This window comes from Euprymna scolopes, chromosome 13, assembly GCF_053919585.1.
Source record: "Euprymna scolopes isolate OS-2025 chromosome 13, ASM5391958v1, whole genome shotgun sequence".
Classification (NCBI taxonomy): domain Eukaryota; kingdom Metazoa; phylum Mollusca; class Cephalopoda; order Sepiida; family Sepiolidae; genus Euprymna; species Euprymna scolopes.
In genome coordinates, this window is record NC_136494.1 from 6,132,047 (window position 1) to 6,156,717 (window position 24,671).

The window sequence follows — 24,671 nt, forward strand, 5'->3', positions numbered from 1 at the left end:
ATAAAATTGTTGTCAATGTACAGCAACAGCACTAGCACTGGTTGTTCCAACCTGCAATGGGTGTTTATTCCAAAAGCCGTTCTTGCCATGGTGAGGTTGGAAATAAGAAAATGCCTTTCGGAATAAGCCCCCCCCCACCTCCCCATATTAAGAACGGCGTTCGGAATATACACTCCATTGCAGGTTGGACAACCAGTGCACTGTGCAGTGCTGCTCAGCACTGCTGCTGTGCCTGCTGTGGAGTGCATATTGACCAAAATTGGTAATTCTTTTGTTTCCATGCGTACTTGAATAAAATTCACTGAAATGAAAAAAAAAAAAAATAAATAAATAAAAATAACGAAATAAAAACATAGCACTATCAAAAAAAAAAAATAGTAAATATAATAACGCAATACATTAAATTTAAATTAATGTGAAATATTTATTTATTTTTTATTTTTATTTTCAGGTATTTTTTTTTCCTGTACTTATTTTATTTCTTTTTTATCTGATACTCTGTTGCCGACTTCGAGTCGCCTATTCTTTGTATCCACCAATAAAACAAAGTGAAAAAAGAATGTATAAGGTACTTGTTTAGTTTAATCAAGACATTAAAAAATGAAAATATTAAAAAAAAAGGTGGTAGCAGTGTCAGAAATTTCGTGAAAATAGCGAATAATTCCACCCCATCTTTCCAAGCTTATAACTCCTCGAAAAATGCAATTCAAGCCCTAATTTTTTTTTCAATTAAAGGAGCAAGGACCAAGATTTCATTAAAAAAACAAAAAAAAAACAAAAAAAAAACGTGTTTTTTTTTTTAAAAAGGTTTTAAACTTCGGACTTTACAGGTAAAATTCTACAAGAACAATATGTTCTTTTTGTTTTAAATTTGAATATATTATGTATTGACCTTTTCTCTTCAATTTGTGAGTAAATAATTATGTACTTATGGGGGTCTAAATTAATTATTATTAGACATTTACAAAATGGGAGGCGTGAATTATTCGACCCCCTGTCTTTCCAAGCTTATAACTCCTCAAAAAATGTAATTCAAGCCCTATTTTTTTTTTCAATTAAAGGAGCAAGGACCAAGGTTCCATTAAAAGAAAAAAGAAAAAACAAATAACGTGGTTAAAAAAAAAAGGTTTTAAACTTCAAACTTTACAGGTAAAATTCTAAAAGAACACTATGTCTTTTTTTTTTTTTAAATTTGAATATATTATGTATTGACTTTTTCTCTTCAATTTGTGAGTAAATTAATTATTTACTTTCGGGTTACTAAATTAAGTATTTACTTTTTAATAGACACTAAAAATTTGGATGGGGGGGGGGGTCGTGAATTAAAAAAAAAAACGTTTGTCTAAAATATTATATTCGATTTATTGGAAAGAACATAAAATTTCACACTGACCCTGGAAATATCGTAAAAATAGAATCAATAGAAAAATTTTGATAGATTTTTAAAGTTTAAAAATTAAAGAATATTGAGTTCGGAAAATTCATTACTGTTTTTAAAAAAAAAATATTTCTATTACTTTTAAAACAACTGTAATAGTTTATTTTGGAAGTATAATCCATAAAGAAAATAAACAACCCACTTTTAAAAGAGAAATTACGAGATTTTTATATTGTATTCGCAGTTTCGTGTTAGGGGTGTCAAAAATTCCTACAAAAATTCTGATACGTACTCGCTATGGAATAAAGGTTTCATACGAAAAAAATCACAATTTGATCAAGTAGTTTTTTTTGGGAGGGGGGGGTTCTGAGGAAAATCAAATTTTAATGAGATCGATAGTGTTGCGGCCATCTTGCTTATTTCGCGAACGAAGAGGGGGTGCCTTTAAACGAAAGTGATTAACAAAGAACAAAATGAAAAAAAAAAGAAAAGGATACAAATGGACAGGAAACTCTGTAAAATAAATGGGGAAAAAGCTAAAAAAATATTTATCCAGGTATTTTTTCTGCCCATGGTTTAAAATAAACTCGTCAAATTTTGACAAACTTTAAGCGGTGATTAGAGTTATCTCCCCTGCCATCCCTCCTCATCTGCGAAATAAACAAGATGGCCTCGAGACGATCGTTCTGATAAAAGTTTGATTTTCTTCTGTCAAAATAAAACAAAAACAAAAACGGAGTGATTTTTTTTTTTTTTTTTTTGTATGAAAACTTTATTCCATATCGGATACGTACAATATATATATATATATATATATATATATATATATATATATATATATATATTTTTTTTTCAATATTTGCATTTTTTCAATGTCTTGATAAAACTAAACAAGTACCTATAAATCATAGTTATCAATGAATAAACACTAAAGTAAAAACAAAAATAAAAAATGAAAGTGAAGAAAAAAAAAAAAAACAACTGGCCAACTGCTTGCTATGATAAAAGGCAATAACTAATATTGATGTATCAGAATTTTTGTATGAATTTTTGACACCCCTAACACGAAACTGCGAATAAAATATTAAAAAAAACTCGTAATTTCTCTTTTAAAAGCGGATTGTTTATTTTCTTTATGAATTATACTTCCAAAATAAACTATTAAAGTTGTATAAAAAGTAATAGAAATATTTTTTTTAATTTTTAAAAAAATAATAATGAAATTAATTGAATTTTACGAGTTCAGTATTTTTCAATTTTTAAACTTTAAAAATCTATAAAAAATTTTCTATTGATTCTATTTTTACGATATTTTCAGGGTCAATGTGAAATTTTATGCTCTTTCCAATAAACCGAATATAATATTTTAGACAAACGTTTTTATTTAAATTCACGCCCCCCACTATTTTGAAATGTCTATTAAAAAGTAAATAATTAATTTACTCACCAAAGTTTTATATATCACAAATTGAAGATAAAAGATCAATAAATAATATATTCTAATTTAAAACAAAAAAAGTAGTGTTTTTTAGAAATTTACCTGTAAAGTCCGAAGTTTAAAACCTTTAAAAAAAAAAAAACACGTTTTTTTTTATTTTTTATTATTAATGAAACCTTGGCCCTAGCTCCTTTAATTGCAAAAAAAAAAAAAAAAATAGGGCTTGAATTACATTTTTCGAGGAGTTATAAGCTTGGAAAACAGGGGGTGGAATTATTCAATATTTTTCATGAAATTTCTGACACACCTGACGTAGTTTTATTTATTGATTGATTTGGGCATCTCCTGTTTCAATTAATAATTCCATCAAAATTCGTAAAGATTATATATATATATTTTTGTAGTGTGTGTGTGTGTGTGTGTGTGTGTGTGTGTGTGTGTGCGAGGGCATGCAATACATTTTTTGCTGCTTTTTATCGTCTGATGAAACGTGCCGAAGAGCATATCTTGGAAAATCCATGGATAAAGAAATGTCCATTATTATAATTATTTGAAATTTTGATGTATTAATAAATAATTTATTAAATATATATTTTCATCATCAAATTTCTTGACTATTAATTGCTCTATATAATTCATTGAGCTTTCTATTATTATAGGTTCTAATTTTAAGATAAATATTTATCTTTGTAATTATATATATCCATATTTTTCATCATCATATATATATATATATATATATATATATATATATATAATGGTTCTTGGGGGGGGGAGTACAAAATGTCAATATTGCAATCATGAAGGGAAAACTTATTATTCATGATTAAAAATAAAATAAGTGAAACACGATTTTTTTTTAAGGGAGGGGGTGAATATGAAAGAAAAATAAAGGGGGAGTCAGCTGACCGGTTTCGCCCTCGCTTTATCAAAACTGTCTCGATGGATTTAAAAAGGAAAAATTGAAAAAATAATGTACATTATTAAAATAAAGTTCCGTTGCGTTCTGTTCATGGGTGAAAAAAAAAAATACGGAAGCGATTAAAATAAAGCAACGGTATGATATTTTCGAAGATCATAGAGGTTAATCACGCTTAACCCTAAGATATATTCCCACTGTTTACAGAGAGAAGGCCTCCTCAACCGAACATGAATAGTCTCAAAGATCTTTAGATGGAATGCTGAGTGAGCACGACTCAGAATTGAAAATGAGTTTGTGCTGAAGTTCGCGGCATAAGACGGGTTTTTAATGATATATATATATATATATATATATATATATATACATACACCCACACACACTTTTTATTTGTTTTAAATAAGCATTAATATGTCGCTATACATTCATGAGCATGTTTCGGTCAGCCAGTTACTAGTAACTAGAGACCTTTTCATGTTGCTTATACAAAAGCTTAGGTCTCTAGTTACGAGTAACTGGTTGACGGAAACATGTTCATGAATGTGTAGCGACATATTAATGCTTATGTAAAACAAATAAAAAAATATATGTATATATCTTGCCTTACGTTGGTATTGAGCACTCTTGTATTAACCTCGTTGAAACCTCGTTGGTTATTTTACTTCTGGAAAATATTAACCTGGAATTATATATGTATATATATTCATACACATGCAGTACTGTTTCGCTGTATCACAGCTCTTCAGTGCGGTTACACTAGCAATTAGTTCAAGCCAGGTTTGAAACTCGACCGCCTAGATTACATTCGGCGCTAACAATGTTCAAACATTGTCCAAACGCCTAAGCTTCATATTCCAGCTTCTGTTCATATCGGCTTTGGTATTTTGTTATCGTTTCCATCTCAGCTCTCTTAAGGCCAGCATCGTTAGGGATACTTACTTCAACTAGGGTTGCTACTTTCTACCTTTTGTTCCATATCACTATGTCAGGCTTAACAGCTTCGTTTTCTAGGTATGTAGCTGTATGAATTTCATGATCATAATGTTCGTATTATATATATATATTAGATGTGTATGTACATGTATAATTAATTTCATTTCATTAATGTTCGCACATTTGATATGACCTGCCTCTCTACGACGGTTGGATGTGATACTAGGCCAAGATCGGGTGAAGTCATTTCTGAATGCCGCAATGGCCTTCATAACAGCGAACACATTTATTCATTTTTTTTTTTAACTAGCAGGGACGCCCGGCGTAGCCCGGTTGTAAAATACGCTTAAATATATTTTAATTGATGCAGATTTCGTATTTATTGTTATTAAGTCAATTTTCTATCGATTCTTATATATTATAAATTTGTGATTTCAAAAATAAAAAAATATATATCCATATAAAACTTGGATGCATCAGCTTGAACCGAAACCAAAACTTATGAAGAAGCTTTACATAGCTTGGACATCTATAATTCTGTTTTCCCATTTCTTATTGATTACGAATGGATTTTCAATGGATCATTTTGGATTTATCCTCTACTGGATTTTACCTTCTTATTCATTGGATTTTATCATATCCTTTTTTTCCCTTTCCCTCCTTTCCTGCTTTTTAAATCTCATTGAACCCCTATAAACTGTCAATAACTAACTTTTTTGATGTAAGTATGATTCATTTCATATTTCTAGTTTCTTTTAATGCATTATCCTGCAAAATTTATTTTATATTTTGCAAACCTCTTTCCTCTGATGAAAAGAATTGCATTTTTCGAAACTCCATGGAATAAGATCTTACTTGTTTTTTTGTTTGTTTTTTTACTCCTTGTCGGATAATTAAAGTTTTGTATACCCTATTTACAGGTTTATAATGTTTTTTGGAAAATTTAAATAAATTTTCGATTATCAAATTTTTCTATAATATATATCTACACTACTATAATAATCATTAAATACCTACAGACACTAGTGTTGCATCCTTTCGGGAATCCTCAGTGCAGGATGTCACGATAAACACCGGTGGATAGATTTGAACCCGGCAACAGAAGCGATCTCTGACTCCATTAGCAAGGACCAAATCCATTCGGCCACCATTAACAGCAAGAAATACTGTTGAAATTTAAACATTTATTTAATCCCTTCTATGCATCACCACCGGCTTCCTAGGACAGTAGGTTAGTGGTAAAAAAACGCATATTAACCTATTCCGGCGTGGCCTTCACAAATAGAAGGCCGTTCCATTTAAGTCACGTGACCTGCTGACGCCATAGAATAAATTACAATGGCCAGGATCAGGCGATGGTTATTTTCTGTTTCAATTCTCCAAGAAATTGCTGAGGTTTTATTATATATATATATATATATATATATATATATATATATATATATATATATATATATATGTCAGAAAGTGACTGTATTTTCTTTTCCGAAAGATAAATAATTATTTTACGTTTGGCCGATTTTACGTCTGGTACGATTAAATGAGAGTATTTTTTTACGAAAAAAAAAAAAAATTGTAATGAATTTTTTTTTTGTTTAAAAGTGTATTTAATTATTAATTCAAAAATGTACTAGTTTGAAAATAATCCCCATAATAGTAATCTATTGTCTAACCATGGCAATTGTATTTTATTCTGCGACGTCGGCAGTTTATGTGACTTCAGTGGAACGCTGGAACGGCCTCCTATTTATGTAGGCCATGCTTGACTAGGTTAATATGCGTGTTTATCAGTTTAGTTTATTTAATTCTGATGTCACTGATTTTTTTTTTAAGTTCGAGTATATAAAGAAAAAGGCATTCGAAAATTCCCATTATTTTTAACATAAATCAATTAAGTCCCTACTTATTCTCCTCGCTGGTAAAGTAATTCAACGTAAGGATTCCAATTTATTTTTGGTACTTTCTTAGGAAGGGGAAGGGGAAGGGGGGCTTTGTTAACTCATACGTTGCGCGGACGGAACTCTCCTAAAATGAAGACAATTAATTTGCGGATGGTAAAGTGGATTAATACACAACCATAGTCGTGATTAATACCCCCACACATTTTTTTCTCTTTTTATAATTGCGATCATTGTAGCCATTTATCTTTCTAAACTTTTCAATGCGCTTCTACACTATTGGGACGAAATTTCGGAATTCGTAAAACTGAATTTCACACGAAAACAATGCAACTATGCATTCTTCGTATTTTTAAGATGATTATATCCAAAAATTACGAAACTCTATATAAGGTAGTAAATTACTTATATAAAAAAAAGAACTTAATGGAAACGATCGTAAGACACAGAAGAGTTCAAAAGGGAGGTAATTTTCTGTTTCGATTTAAACAAGTTTTTTTTCACCTGCTACCACGATTAAAGTTTTTTTTTTTTTTTTAATAATTCAGTAATATTCAGGTCATTCAGAGTACATAATTTGGAAGCTGCCATTGTAATTTATTAGAATCGACAAAAAAAATCAGTTGAGACCATTTTTTTTAATCTAAAAACTCCATTTATCGACTATACAAAATCTCATTCCAGTAGTGTAGAAGCAGTGAAGCACCCTTTTCAATTTTGATGATATATGCCAATTCACATGCTTAGTTACTAAAAATTGGATACAATCGCGATCTTCTTAAAGTCTTAAATATTTTCCGATCGGCCTGAGATGGGGGGGGGGGCTTGTACTATTTACTCTTTTATTTAATTCTGATTCAACCGGGAAATTTTCACTTGGCCCCAAAAATCAACAGAGATTAGACTATTACTGTAATCACTTGTCGCCTGTTGATTACGGTTTGATGCTGGCTCTGTTTAGTCCTAGAAGGTCCACCCTCTAAGACGTTGCGGCTACGTCCAAAAGTTCAGTACACAAAGTGAAGACGCCGGAAGTGGACTAAATATGGAATGGAAGTCAGTGAACATGAAACGAAATACCAAACCAAATGGAAATAATTTATTTCAAAAGTTATTTTAGTTTTAACATTTATTGTGATATGAAACAATAAAAAAAAAGATAAACTTTTAATTTTTTACATTTCTATAAATATTTTTTGTTGTTTTAACACTTGTGTTATCGTGACCCCCCCCCGAATTTTTTATTATTTGCAATTCTATAAATGGTGTGTTTCTGAAATATATTTGTTTTTCACAAGTTTTACCATAGAAGTTTTAAACATTTGTATAAAAAATAATGAAGTTTCGTGATTCAATTGAAGCTATTCTGTTTCATGATACATTATTTATGACGATGTGATAAATTTTTGAAAATTTTAAATTATTTCAATATGAATGTATTTAAAATATTTAGAAAATTATTTATAGAAAGTTTAAATTACTTTTTTTGGTGCTAGTGCACTTACTGATCCGCGTTATTTTTTAAATCGTATTTCCAAGTTTAATTAAAGTTTTATGATACGTTTTTTTTTTATTCAGTTGTAAGGTTAAAGTATAGAATAGTTACAAAACACCCTCCCCTCCTCATGTTAAGAACGGCTTTTTAAATAATAACATTATTTCAGCACGGATCAATAAGTGCACTAGTACCACTTTTTACAAATGAAATATTTCCATATATTAAATATTAAAAAAATATTTATAGAAGTGTAAAAAAAAAAATTTTTCATGATAAAATAAAAAGTAGTTCTATATGGTTTTCATATGATTTTTCGTTTCATGTTTAGTGACTTCTATTCCATATTTAGGTAAAACGAGTCCACTTCCGACGTCTTAAATTTGCGTACTGAATTTTTAGACATAGCGTACTTTACTTTCTCTCTTTGAGAAGGAATTAATTTTTGCTAATCGCCTGGGTCGCCTCTGTGGATCTTTTGCAGGATCAGAGTGTTTCTCCTCTAGAGCTCTGACTTTCAATCCAGCTTTCCAACACGTGTGTCGCATTTCTCGCGGTAGGAGAGAACTAAACCCTAACGGCCACTGATATTTAGCCGTGACTAAACATTGCTGGGGGAGTTATCTTGGCATCAAAGTCACCAGAGCCTAGGCCGTTGCTGATGTATCTTGTTTCCTGGTCTCATGCAGTTCTGAGACGTCCACCCTCCCAGTAGTCCAAACTTTACTGGTTATCCAAGTTTGGACTACCTTTGTTTAAATGATCCAGTAGACGTGGCAGATGTAGTTTAACAATAACAACAACAACAACAACAACAAAATAATTCACAATTACTTTATGACAGTTTTTGTTTAAAGATGGTGGAACCATTAATTTCAGTCAAGGGAGATAAGTATGTTTGTCATACCAAATTGGTTGCACAACTCTTTCACATTAAAACGTGCAATAAAACTCGATTCGATGAATTCAACTTTTACTTGTAATTTTTCTACTGGATCGTTTTTCGCAGTGTTTGAAGTCTATACTAATTTCGACATGATACGTAAGTACGTAATAATGTTTTCACGTGAAATGCGTTGGTTTTAAATATATCTAATCTACACAAGCACCTAAGTTGTTTGTAAGCAGTACTAAGTACCGAAAACCATTTTACTGTAAATAATTTAGGTGACTGAAATAGGATTTTAAATTTAGCATTATCAAACTAGATTAGAAGTAAATAAATCCGTAGAAACCATTTCCGGAAGTTTAAATGACTTTTTCTTTTAACTTTGTAAGAGAGAGAGAGAGAGAGAGAGAGAGAGAGAGAGAGAGAGAGAGAAGATGTGACACAAGGGTCGGAAAGTGGGATCGAAAAATTAGCGCTACAGAGAAGGGCTCTCTGACTTTGCAAAAAATGCCTGTGCATCCCCGTCGGCATTCCCCGGCAAAGGTGTCTCAGGTTATTAGCAATAAACTAACCCCTTCTCAAAGAGAGACGACAAAGCCCGGGAGGGTGGATCTCCTAGAACTGCACAGGATTACCATTACATCGCAAACAACAGGAAATAGATCGTTACAGGAATAGTCTAATCTCTGTTGATGTTGGGGCCCGGGGGGGGGGAATCCCTCCCTCCCTGCTAAATTGAAAGTCAGTTCACAGCACTTTCCTTAAGAAGGGAGCCATTCATTTCGACTTTACGAGCGTTTTTTAATCTTTATTAATTTTTTATGGGATCTCATTTTCAGTTGAGTTAAGGACCCATGTGCAGTTTAGGGTTGCTATCCAATATCCCTTGTCATAAATCTAATCGGCTTATGAATCCAGTGCATAGTTTTACAAAAGAGGATTAATAATGTGTTGTTGACTTTTTTGTTTCATTAAAAATATTATTCGTCATTTATCGCTTCTTGCCAACTACTTTTTTTTTGCCGGGGGGGGGGGCGATATTAAATTATTGGTAATGTTTAAAGGTCACGACCAGAAAACAGAATTCAGTACAAGCATTAAAAATTGTCTCATGTTTTTTTTTTTTTTTTTTTTTTTGTTAAATATTATTAATTTATATTATTAATAAAGATTAAAATTGAAGAATAATTCTGGTTTCGTTTTTAGATAAACACGACATCAAGTCGAATTCGGTCACCCTTTTGTTTTAATTTAGCTTATTTACATAATTTTGACAGATTTCAAGTGTGATTTTCTCAACTTTACATGCATATTACTAAATGGATTTTAAATTAAAATTATTCCTCATTTAGTAACATATAACCAAAAACAATGCCATAAAGGCATTATTAAAGCTAGACAGAATTTTTCTCGATTTGCTATTTTTTTTATATATAACTTGAGTGTGTGTATGTGTTTGTGTGTATGTGTTTGTTTTTGTATGTGTTTGTATCTATACAGAGTGAAACGATAAAATTGTCGCTGTAGAAAAGACGACATTTCATTTCGGTTTGATGAAGACCGTGTTTTTTCTTTTTTGTTGTTGTATACCATCTACTAGTTGGCCAGTTGTGCACAAATCCCAAGAGCGATAGAAGTCTTGTACCATGTCTGAAAGTGGCACGATGTTCAACGATTGAGATCGGAGGTGCACCACTGTACAACTCATGGTTTCTACCGATCCAAGTTATTACAACAGGACCATTGCCAGCATCCTCAAAATGAAAATCCTGATGGCTCAATGCTTGAGTGCACAGCTAAACAAAGTTTCCAACCACGGTTATGGTCTTTGGTGCGGTTTCAAGTGAGGACCACATCATGCTTCGAAGTCGGCTTGAAAATCAATAGCAAAGCGTACCTGGATGTGCTGAAGAGTATAATAATCCCCTGGTGTAATCAGGTGGCCGCTGGCAGACCCTGGGTGTGGCAGCAGCACTCGGCGCTGGCCCACAAGTCCAAAGGCTTGTCTTCAGAAAGGAGTGCTATGACTTTGTACCCTTCTATCACTGCCCCCCCAACCTCCCAGTCCTGTTGGACTACTTCCTTTGGTCATACGTCGCGAACATCACCAACATGACCTCCCACAACATCAAAGCCAGCCTGATCGCCGCCATCCGCCAAGTATTCGTCGAGCTCTCACTGGCGCTTGTGGAAAAGGCATGCTCTCAGTTCCGGACCCATATTGAGGCGGTGATTGAGGTTGAATTATTTAATTAAAATTAATTTGTTTTGTTAATTTTTATTGTATACTTTTCAATAATGTCGTTTTCTTATATTTTATTTCAATAAATCGTTTCACAATAGAAATACTGAAGAACAATAAAAGTGAAGGAATTGATTTGCCTTGACACCGCTTCCAGCAGCGCTGTGATGGAAGTTGGGAAATACGTTGGCTGACTCTTAATCCATTCGCCCAGATTACAAGTTTCTAATGTTATAGGCCGTGGCATGTTTGCTTGGCTTCGCAACTCAACTGAAAACCTTAGTTTCCTCTCCTTGAAAAACGTGAAGTGAGTCTTCATTGTTCGACTTTGTTTTGTCTGCGACGTTTAACTCTGCCCCTCCCCTCAATGCCTCAAATCTACGTTATTCGTCTATTGAAACGATTCTGTTTGTAGATAAAGATCACCCTGACATGCACTAAATGTGATCCTGGTCAAAATTCACACTAGCTAATTTAATTGTTACTGACGTTGGATCTCTAATAGATAACAAAAATTAATGCATTTTAATCAAAACTAGGATAAGGAATCTAGACATAATCTATATATCTATAAAAGTGAGAATGTGTGTGTGAAGACACGTCTCAACCTATATACTCCACGAATTTTTTTATCTACAGACTTGAAATTTGGTATAAAGAGTATTTAGATATGTGGAAAACTTGTTAATCGGTTTTAATCCGAAAAAAAAAAAAAAAAGGGCTGCTAATGCATAAAAATTGAAAAATTCGTACACAGGAGTGATTGGATTTGTATCTGTTTTCAACTGTTTCACGACTGCGCATGCGCGGTTGTGAAACAAAACAGCTTCCTTAAGTATAGGTTGATTTGAAAACACATTATAAAGATAATGTCAAGTTGGTGTAATATATGTCGTACTTGACTCACTGTCTTTAGGTTTTGGTTTCGATCTCAACTCGAGTACTTTTTTTTTTTTACTTACAAAAAGTTTAGAAAAAACATAATACTCGTATGCACATGTCTCAGTTTCTTGCCGTTTTTTTTTTATTACTTCAAAGAATTTAACGTTACGTTTAATACCTACAGTATTTCTGTTTAAAATAAATAAGAAATCAGCATTAAGTAAAACATGTTTATGCCTATTTTACGATGATTTTCATCTTCATAACGAGACATAAAAGTGGTGCAAAGCCCTTCTGTGCAGCGAATAGCATTATAAACTAGCAGGATAGCCATCCCAGGTAGGGATACTACTAGCACTTCTGTAAAATTCACATTTACAATTTTATTGGCAAGATTGTCTTTTAATTTTAAAATATGTAAAAAAAAAAAAAAAATTAGAAATAAAGTAGTGTTGGGACGATTAATTGGAATCAGTGTCAGGAATTAAAAAAATCGAAAGTTTTTGGGGTATCGGAATCAGAAAAAGTTATGCCTATTTTCCGATGCCAAAAACGATTCCTTTAATTATCTTTTTTTTTTTTTTTATTGATTCTGTTTAAAACAAAATCTTCCATCGCTGGTAATGGTAATAATAATAAAAAAAACTAAATATTTATTTATTTTGAACTACGGGTAAAACGAAAATTTAGAGATCATCCCTCCCCCCACCCCCCCACACACAAGTATGCTTTTTACGTTTGAGAAAATGTATGTACACATTTAACGTGTTTTTTTTTTTTTTTTTTTTTTTTTACTGTAATCGTAAGAAAAGCCAACAATTTTAGATATTAATAAAGAATCGGAATCGGGAATTGTATCGGAATCGGGAAAAATATTGGAATTGTCCCATCATTAAAATAGAGTTAAATCTTTGTCAAGGACTAACTTGTCTTGTTTATTTGTGTCGAGATTTATCAATTGTTAGGCAAGGAGTATCACGAAAAGTCGTTAAAAATTTATCATTAATGTCCCTGATCAAAATCTATCTATCTATCTATCTATATATATATATATATATATATATATATATATATATAATTTAACGTATGTGTGTGTGTCTTCTATAGAACGATCCGAGAATGTACATACAATTAAAAAGTGTACTCTTATGTAAAATTTACCTGGGAAGACAAAGGAAGCTTTCCCATTTTTAAATGTACCCCTACGGGAACTATGAAGCTGTATAACCTCCTTAAAACTTCAAACACACCCTGTTGTGATGAAATTTATATAAGTTGTTGTTGTGGCCCCAGAAGGGTCACTAAGGAAAAATGTGGACACGGATATGTTAGGAAGATCAAATATATTGAAACAAAAACAGAGTATACAACGAGCAAGTCAGAAGGCGGGAAGATGTGTCATGGTCTAAAAGAAGGAGCATTCCTGCTGTGCAAAAATATGCCTGAGTAGCCCCGTCGACATTCTCCAGTGAGGGCGCCCAAGCAACAAACTTGCTCCTCCAAAAAGTTGGGAGGCAAGGTCTGGGAGGGTGGGCCTCCTAGGGCTACACAGAACGTTTTGTATCAATTTGACAGCAAAAAAGGCATCAGAATGGCCCAGTTTTTGTCGGGCTGATTGTCGAGGTTGGAGCCTACGTTAACTACGAAGTTAAGACCACATTAGCGGGACCTGTGGAAATTCCACAGGGAACTCATTCATATGTAATATATTGATGTTGACATTCTGTAGATAATCAGTGTAAATGGAGAGGGTCTGATATTATTGTAGCTCTTTTGTTAAAACTGCAAAAGTATTTATCTAAACTAGCAGGGACGCCCGACAAAGCCCAGTCATAAAGTACGCTTAAATATGATACTTTAATTCTTGCAGATTTCATATATAGTATTATAATGTTCTATCGATTTTTATATATTATAAAGTTGCGATTTCAAAAAAAAAAAAAAATATCCATATGACTTGGGTGCATTAGCTTTAATAGAAAGCAAAAATAAAAACTTATGAAAAAAAAATATATAAATATAACTTGAGTTCCTTCAGCCATAATGGAAACCGAAATCAAAACTTATGAAGAATTCTTGATAAAATTATTTATTAAAAAAAAAAAAAAATAGATAACTTAAGTGTCATCAGCTATAATCGAAATCAAAACCAAAACTTATGACGAATTCTTAGCAAAATTATTTATGACAAAAAAATGGAAGTACATAACAATTAAACGACCCGGCTGTAAACGTGACACAGAAAATAGCACATACGCTATCGTATTATAATATAAAATGAAACTTCAAAACCCTTATAGTAACCCCTCTCTAATATTTTAAAACATATTTTTAAACGTGTATTTATTCTGTTATTTTCAAAATGGAATATGTTTTCCTACTTTGGGGTAGTTAGTGAGTAGATCACATATTTGCCAGCGGCATTAACCTAGGCGGATTAAATCGGCTTTCTCCAAAGGAGGAAATGTCTGGGGAATTCACCAGCGGTCCTCAGTCGCATGTATATCGCGATCAGAGGTGACAACAACATTTGATGGTGATGACACCATGTTTGCAGTTCTTGCAGGGAAGTGTCAACATCCTCCTTTCTACAGCGCCTGGTATTCCCGAATGGTCACCCATTTTAATATTGACCAGGCTCAACGTTGCTTAACTTCAGTGATCTAGCGAGAACCGGTGTGCCACCGCGTAGAAACGATTTGGTAGGTCAAATTAGGAAGAACATGGAGTTTTGTAAGTCAATTGCAATTTTACAAGAGTTTAATTTTTTGTGTGCTTTTAAGGTTGGGGTTAGGATGGAGGTGTGTGGGGGTGTGGGTGCATATTAAGTGGATTATTTCCTTAAAAGTTGGATTAACCCACTATTGAAATGACCCCCCCTCCCCGTTTTTAATGATTGCCGTCAATTTAAGTGATAATCTTTTTCCTGGTGAAGGCATTCACTTATCCTTCTTCTATCCCCCACCACTCCACATTTGTTTGTGTGGTTCAGAAAAATCAAATTCAAGCCCTCAAGATATGATTAAAAAAAAAATATTGGTATTTTTTACAATAGCAAACAAAATTTAAAAAAAAAAAAGAGGGGGGGGGATGCAACAAATAAATGTTACCAAAGGCAAAATAAGTTACTCTTCTTCCTACCTGGATAATTTATTTTGTTTTAACTTATTTTAAAGCGTTCATTTAATTTGAAACAAATGGCGGTTTCGTTACGGCCATTCGAACCATCGATAATCGTTCAAAAATCGAAAATCGAACAAATACTGGTAAAAAAAAAAACATTCAATAAATGTCACCAATCGTGAAAAAATGTAATGTTCTGCCAGTATTTTGTTTGATTTTCGATCTTTGAGTGATTATCAAGGATCCAAATTACTAAGGAAACTTCACTCTACTTTTGTTACTGAATAAACGTTTTAAAACTAAAAGAAGAAAAAATCTTACATTAACTTGCCTTTGGTAACATTTATTTGGTGTATATTTATTTTTTCACCCTTTTGAGTTGGTGGTTATTTTAAAACGTCCCAAAATCCTAAGTTTGATCCTAAGAAAGACTTTCATTGACAGTTAAAGAGAGAGAGAGAGAGAGAGAGAGAAAGAGAGAGAGAGAGAGAGAGAGAGAGAGAGAGAGAGAGAGAGAGGCTCGACTGAAACTTGTTAAACTCGTTACAAAGGTGAAATAAATTTGCAATTCATAAATTATTTAAACTTCTTATAATTTTAATCTTTGTTATTTTTAGGAATAGGATAGAAAAAAATAACAATCAAGATGGCGGTATTACATTTCCGAATTTCTGAGATGAGGATTGGTTATTCGTATTATTTGGATTCTTTGAACTACTATTCTTATCTTGAATGTCATTTTTCACAACGTTTCGGTCGATATAACCCCCGACCTTCATCAGGTGTATCTTGTCGAACTCGTAAAGACCCGTTGCTCAGTGGTTAGAGTACTTAAAAAAAATCAATTGTGAAAGTGATATTCTCCTGAAGGTTGAAGGTTCAATCCTCAGTGTGGACGACCGAAAAATGCAATTTCTAATTACTTAGGAACTCTACCAGTCATGGCTGACAGAACAAGAGTATGCTATCTTTGTGAAGTAAATAAGGGGTTCCGTTCGAAATACACCTGAAGAAAGTCGGAGGTTACATCGTCCAAAACGTTGTAAAAATGACACTTGAGATGAGAACAGTAATCCGAAGAATCCAAATAATACAAAGATGGCGATAATTGTGTGAATAATTGAATTCCTCCAAATTCTTCCATTTGGTTTATGTTTTTAGTTTTCTCTTTTAATTCCGAGGAACGAGATTCGGTCTGTAGTTTTTTATGGTGGCACTTTTAAACTTTCTAGACTAGAGCAATTTCGTATCGTTTAGTTTTAGGCACAGTAAGAGAAATTGTTGATAGTGGTTGAAGCTAGACGAGTGTGTTGAATATTTTACAATGTAATATCACATACGATGTAATATCACATACGAAATTGACTTGACGTCAGTGAGAAAGGCGGGTCATGTTGAAGATTACCTGCTCTTTCTGACTCCCAATTCCTGCTGTTTGGATAGGAGAACGGTAACAAGCAAGATATAGTCCCTTCTGCTTAATGATTATCTTCCTCTCGGATAACGCGAAAGCACCCATCCTGTCTCCATTTTAAGAATGGTTTTCGTGTTCGTTTGACCATGTCTAATTATCCAGCAAAATGGATAACAGAAACCGGACGCTAAAAAGAGCCGACAATCTTGACTATTATGGAAGAGAGAATACAAAACGGAGAATAACTGGAACGAAATTTCCCCAGTCCAATAATATTTTTTGGTGTTCACACATATTAACTCACTTGAACCATTATTTGTTGTCTACATCATGACACGACATAGGAAATAGTCAGTTTGGTGACCCCTGCCAAATTACGTTCTATGATTTCTTGTTTGTATATCTCCATATTTTCTTTAAATATAATAAATAAGAATATTCATATAACGTTGTGTTACACTCGTCGTTGGAACAAACGAACAAAACAGAAAAGAAACAAAAATCCGACTTCGTTTTTTTTTTTTTTTTTTTTTTGTCTGTTAATTTCTGCTATGAGATTAACAAAACCCTGCCGTCTCGACACCAGCTAAAAAGTCTCTCGCTACCACCATGGGGTCACACATCCATCTCGCCTGGTTCGCACTTTTCTCTTTTCTTTTTGGCCAAGTGCTGTCCTTTTTTTTTTTCTTTTTTTTTTCTGACGCAAGCTCACGCACACTTGCTAATTTGCATACGTGCTAAAACGTTGCTGCTGCTAATACTTTCGCTAGCTATCTATTCTTCAGCTGCTGCTGCTTTCATACGCGCTCTGTTACATGTGTAAGAAATTGTGAAACGTAATTGGGGTCGTCAAGTTGACTAACATCGCCTATTTCTTGTGACGTGTCATGACGTAGATAACAAGCAATGACTCAAGTAAAAGCTAATAGGCATATTCACCACGTTTTTATTTGTTTTCTCTTTTTTTTTGTTGTCATTATTGACGAAACACGTTTTATTATGAATAAACACCGTCGTTGTTTTGTAATCCACATAAAATATTTAATAGTTGATCGAACATATATATATATATATATATATATATATATATATATATATATATATATATATATATATATATATATATAACAAAACAAACAAACAAACAAAACGTAACATGTGTGTCGTTTTTAAACTCATCGATATGATGAAACCTCCCACTCGCCATAAACAGATAAACTCACGTAATTAATAAAACTATTTTACTTTGTCTTAATTATAAAATAAAACCTTTTGTAATGAATATTTGTCAGGTCATAACAGACGTAACCCTCACCACCACACACACCCAAATACCCATTTTTTGTCGATAAACAATACACATCGAATATTTCCATTTATTATCACAAAGATTAAACAATATTGAGCCAGAAATGTTTATATACAAGCTGAATGCCTGGTGTTGCCCGGTTTACAATACACTTAAACATGATATTTTAATTTATGCAGATTGTGTATGTATTATTATAGAATCAATCTTCTATTGATTATTATATATTACGAGGAATAATTTGCACGGTAGACTAATTCGCAAAAAAAAAAAAAAAAAAAAAAAAAAAAATTAAAAAAATAATAATGATAATGTCGTTCATCAAATTCCGTCTGTGTTTGTTTACAATATCACGTCAGCCGATATTTGGGCTTGACGATGAGTGTACCGGAAAAGTCACTGATTAATGTTTAGTTTTAAAATATGCCAACAAAAAAATGATTTGCGGCGATTTTAAATAATACTTATTCTTTTATCGTAAGTCGAACTCATTAAGAAGTAAACATTAAAATAAAATGGTGAGGTGCGCCCAAGCTTAAACAAAGGTCATTCGAATGCTTTACGACCAGATGACAAATCTTTTTTTTTTTTTTTTTTTTTTTAAAAGAAGAAATGATTTGCTGAGATTTTACTATTTCCTTTGGCCGGTGTAATGTAAAATAATCCCCTGTGAAAAATTATTTTTATCTAAAAGGGAGAAAAGGCTATTTTAAAGATTGGATTTTTTCGATACTCATTAGATGAATTTCCATACAAAACATGGCGCTGTTTTACAATTTGTTATTGTTCTAAGAGATTCGTTAATTTTTTCATCTCATAATTTAGGACGCTTGTAATGCTGTCAGTAAGTTTACACGAGCGATTTTTGGCCTTTTGGTCAAGATCAAAGTGTAGTATCTGTTCTTCAGATGCTGCACTTCATTTTCTTGTTCTCTTTCGGTGGAGGAGAAATCCTTCACGACTGAGACAATTTTTATTTTTGTACCTTTTCTCCACGTTAAAAAACGACCCTGGTGTCTAACTCTGTCCTGTGGGGAGGCATAGTAAATAGGTACAAAAACATACTTTTATGTTTTTGTTTTTTTTTGTTTTTTTGGAGGGAGGTATTTAATTATAGAACTTGTATAGTTTTTAACAGGTGCTTCTGCAGTTTAATTAAGTTTTTTCCGTAAGTAACACGCCGACATTAACCGAGCAGAAGAACAGTTTAATGTTTCACAAACATTCTGTTTACATTAAGGGAGAGGGGGACAGACATAAATTTTCTTTGTGTGAAATTTGAAAACTATAGGTTCCGAAACGTTTGAGCATATCAGGAACTCTCTCTCTCTCTAACACACACACACACACACACACACACACACACACACACGAAGGTGACTTTTATATAAGAGTGTAGATGAGTGTATAATCTCCTTAAAAATGGCAGAAAAAGTTATGCATACCGATTCCAATACCCTCAGAAAAATTAATACATAAACAAGAGTAGAGTAAAAACAAAAAATAAAAGTTTATAAAACACACACACACACACACACACACACACACACACACACACACATATATATATATATATATATATATATATATATATATATATATAGTAAGTTATAAAATAACTATGGCGATTAAGCTACACTGAACATTCCTCGTTTCATCCACTATAGGACTCTTTAGGCTTATAACTAGCTCTACCTACGTATTGAGCACTTTTGAAGTAAATAATTTTATTTGAGTAAATGAAGTAGTTTATATATATATATATATATATATATATATATATATATATATATATATATATATATATATATATATAGTGTTTTAAAAAAGGAATGCTTAATGTTTTAGTTTCGATTCTAGCTGATGGCACCAAAACAAAGTCATATTTTTATTTTTTAAACTTTTAAAATCACTTGTATATATTGCCTACAATATAATAATCGATAAAGGATTGGCTCTATAATAATAAATACGAAATCTGCATAAATTAAAATACCATATTTAAGCATATTTTAGAACCGGGCAGTGCCGAGCAACCTGCTAGTGTGTGTGTGCGCATATCTGTGTGTGTGCATGTCTGTATGTGTGCGCGCACACAAGAAGCGTTTAATTTATTGTAATAAACAATGTGTAAAATGTTTGGTCTATCAAATTCTGATATTTCGACACAACATGACTGAAAGGTCAATATTTTCTATTATTTCAAATCCATTGTTTGAGTTTGGAATTTAGAATTGTGTTGAGAAATTCTAGTCATGGCAGAAGTTATAATTTTCAATCGTGTAATCTTTTTACCTCATACAACAGTTTTTTTTTGTTTTTTTTTTTTTTTAACTAGAAACAAAGACAATATTGTTTTAACGTCAGGCCTTTAGAAAGAAGGTGATGACGTCATGCAGACAAGTTTAAAAAAAAAAGCGAAGATCGAAGCTGAGGTCTTTTTATTTAAGTTTTTTTTTGGGGGGGGGCACTTAATAATCCGACTCTTGATAACTGGCCTAGTTTCTCATGTGGCCCCTTTAAGAAAAATTGATTGGCCACTCTTTCAAGCTAATTAACAACAATCCCCTCCCCTCACTCTCTATCTGCGTCTAAACATAAACATGGATTTCATGAACAAATTTTCTTTCCTAAAACTGACCGCCTGTGGAACTCAACTCTGTTCCACTGTCTTGCTTTCCAGCTTACTACAATATGATCATCTTCAAGTTCAATGCAAACAAATACTTGCTTAGCCGTCCCCTATAATAATCAAATTATACCAAAATTCCCACTACAAACGATTACTATGCTGTTTTCCCGATGACTACCGTACACTTTTTAACCCTTACCCTCGAGTGGCCTTCGAGCCTTCATAAGTGGTAACTCCCTTGTAAAAAAAAAAAAAAAAAAAAAAATGAGTGTTTACTCCATTTCTTTGGATGAATGAAGGCTTTTTTGTTTTCTTTTCAATGCACATTGACGGATATTGAGTTTCTTTGTGTAGTAAGTGCCTATTTAGCTGCCTCGCTATGAGGAGAGAATTAGACGCAAGGTCCGTTTTTAATTTAGAGAAAATCCAGCTCCTGCAAAAGGGGAACTACAGATTGGGACAAAAATAAAGTTTGTTTTTTTTTTAGGAAAAAGAAAATTTCAGTATATATCAATTCCAAGTTTTATCAGAGACTTCTGAGACTGGCGAACATAAACGAACTTTGCCGAACAATCTATACAATAGGAATTGTTTTTTTTTTGTTTTTTTAACCCTAATCTTAAACTAAATCTAACATAACCCTAAACTAAGCTTTTGCAAAATCGATTTAGTTCGGTTCCGGTGCGTATTATGTCCAAACTTTGGAAATTTATTTAGCTTTCTCCGTTTGAAGTGATGAGCTGATTTGCTTCCGGATTTATTGGACTCTTGTTTCGTGGTAATTCCTACAACTTTTGTAAAGTACAAGAACCAAGTTTGCCCAGCTGGGCAAATTTGGGTCCTTGTACCGGAAAAATATCCAGTAAATAAAACGTTAAGTAAATCGTTATTTTTTTGCATTTATTGCATTTTTTTTTTTTTTTTGTATTTCCATACACCAAACATGGATATAAATATCACTAAAACATCCGCTGGGTCATAAGCTTCATTTCGGTACCTTACTTGCCTGGGTGGGTTGCCTGTGGTCTGAGATAAACCGCGTCACACACACACACACACATTAGGAAAATTTATAATAAGATGTTCATGGATCTCTGTACTATGATCACGTGACATAGGAAAACATATTTTTCTCAATGATTTTTTTTTTTTTTCCAGACTAGTTTGTTTTGTCAATTATATGATTCCATTATTTAATACCTAAAAGATGGTAAAACAATTTTTTGGAAGATGAAATGTTGGATGGAAATTAAGGGAATGTATTTAGTTTGCTTCCATTGCAAGAACTGTGACACCAGGGTCAAAAAGTGGGATTGAGAAGTCAGCTCCCACGAGGAGGGGCACTCTGACCTGCAAAAAAGTGCCTGGACAGCCCCGTTTCCTTTCCCCAGTAAGGGCGCCTTAGCAATAAACTAACCAATTCTCAAAGAGAGAATGCAAAGCCTGGAAGAATTGCACTCCTGGAACTGCACAAAACCAGCATCACACTGCAATCAAAAGGGACCAGGTATTACAGGGATGATCTAATCTCTGTTGATTTTAGGAGCCGAGGATAAAAATCCCCAACATAGGGGTTCATACCGTTTTCCAGCAGGTTTAGTGCATAACTGAATGGAATATATATATACTCACACAAACCGGATGTGAACACGGCTTACCAGTTCCATAGTCTGAATGTAGAAGAGTTTAGAATAGTTCTTCATTTTTTTTGGTTTCTATCATCATCATCATCATCATCAACAACATTCTGTAGAATAGGACCCGTTCTTTTTTTTTTTTTTTGACATAGGAATCACCACTTATCAAGGCACAGAGGCCACTCGAGGATAAGGGTTAAAAAAGTGTTCAATATCAGAATCATAGTAATAGTAGTGGAAATTCGGTAAATTTGTTAACAAACTTACCGAATTTTCACTACTAACGATTACTGTGATTAATCTTCATATAATATCTATAATTATAAGTTGTGATCTATATTCGTAAGATTGTTAATCTAAAAACAAGAATAGATCCCAAAATTCATACCAGAATTGTCCGTACTCAGTAAAACGCAGTTCTAGGTGACACTCTTCTGAAAGTTAAAAGTTCAATCCTCAGTGCTGACGACACTAAGAATACAATTACAAATTACTTTAGACTTCTACCCGGTCATGGCTGATGGAACAAGAGCATACCACTCCTGTGTATTAAATAAAATGGTCCGTTTGAAATTCCTTTTCAACAAGCGCTGGCGGGAGCTCAATGAATACTCAGCGGATGGCGGCAATCAGGCTGGCTTTGGTGTTGTGGGAGGTCCTACTGCCACACCCAGGGTCTGCCAGTGGCCACCTGATTGCACCAGGAAATCACCACACTCTTCAGCACATCCAGGTACATTTTGGTGTTGACTTTCAAGCCGACTTCGAAGATGTAAGGTGACATGATGTGACCCTCACTTGAAACCACACCTAAGACCACAACCGTGGCCAGAAACTTTGTTTCCATCACTCTGGGCATATCCCTGTTATTTGTGGCAATCTAGCAATCCATTTTGAGGGTGTTGGCAATGGTCCTGTTATTATAACTTGAATCGGTAGAGGGCATGAGTTGTACAGCGGTGCGTCTCTGATCTCACTCATTGAACATTATGTCACTTTCAGACATGATAGAAGGCCCCTACCACTCTTGGGATTTGTACACAACTCTACAACAAGTAGATTGGTTTGCAATAAAATATGAAAATAGGTTTTCATCAAACAGAAATGGAATCATGTCGTCTTTTCTAGAGCATCACTTTTATTGTTCCATCCTGTACTTTGATTTGGTTGACTGAATGATCTGACAGTCCAGTAACATACGTTACCAAACCATCTTTTCTGTGGTTTACCTCTTTTTCTGCACCCTTCCACTATTCCTTCTAACATCAACTTTTGATCGTTTTTGCATGCTCGTACAGTTGTAACAGTTTTGATTTCACAACAGAGAATATTGGTGCGAGTTTCCTCTTTATTAAAAGATCATTTATTTTGATTGCTGGTTTCTTTAGGGACCAGGGAGTTGTGTGGCATTAAATATCTTTCACTATTTACTGAAAAAAAAATACACGTATTTACTGAATTTAATCGTCAGTTTTATTATCATCATTATTACTATTATTATTATTATTATTATTATTATTATTATTACTATTATTACTATTATTATTATTATTATTATTTTTCTTTTAACAAAGAGCTTACCACATATGGAGGCCACTTGAAGACACGGTTTAATATGTGTATTGTAGTCATTGTGACAGTAGCGTAGTAATTGTTTGTGGTGGAAATCTGGTATAATTAGATTATTTAAAAGAACAATTTAATAAGAACTTATTTATATTGGACTTGAAGATAATGATATTGTAGTCAGCTGGAAAGCATACCAATGAAACAGAGTTCCACAAGTGGGCAGTTCTAGGAAAAAAAGCTTTGTTCATGGCATCCATGTTTCGGTTTAGGCAACGATAAAGAGTGGGGGAATTTATTGATAGTGATTTTAGTTAGATGAGTGTTTTTTTTTTTTTGTGAAGGATTGGTAAGGGGGGGGGCATGGATATTCACAAAAATTAATGATTTAGGATAATTAATTTCAATGAAATTGCAGCCAGAAAATAAAGCTTTGGGATCATTGGAAACCACATCGGACTTTAGTGTCTCTACATCATTTTTATTAAGTAGGTAGAAAAATAATGTTTTTGACATGAACGTCAAAAAACAACATTATTTTTGTACCAACCTAATAAAAATGATGTAGGGACACTAAAGTTAGGTGTGGTTTCCAATGACCCCTAAGCTTTATTTATTTTCTGGCTGCAATTTCATTGAAATTAATTACCCTAAATCATTAATATTTGTGAATATCCATGCTCTCCTCCAATTGAAATTAAAAAAAACTTTGTCTTTTCCAAGGTTAGATCATTCTTAATATAATCATTTTAAATGTAGGCGCTTTTCAATATTCTTCATTTATTACACATATATACAAAGAATCCTTACAGTTTATACAGAAATAGGATTTCATCATAAAAGACACGAAGAATACACAGTTCTTACTTCATATATCATGTATTTATCAGACCCAAAAGAATGGGGGTCCATGTGG

The 24,671-nt window shown here is 33.0% G+C and overlaps 1 protein-coding gene across 44 annotated transcripts in view; it reads left to right on the forward strand.

Moving 5' to 3' along the window:
- The window catches only part of LOC145291925 (tensin-3-like), a 1,436,242-nt gene that overhangs the window by 909,898 nt on the left and 501,673 nt on the right, over positions 1-24,671 (forward strand). The gene's annotated exons all lie outside the window — the stretch shown is intronic.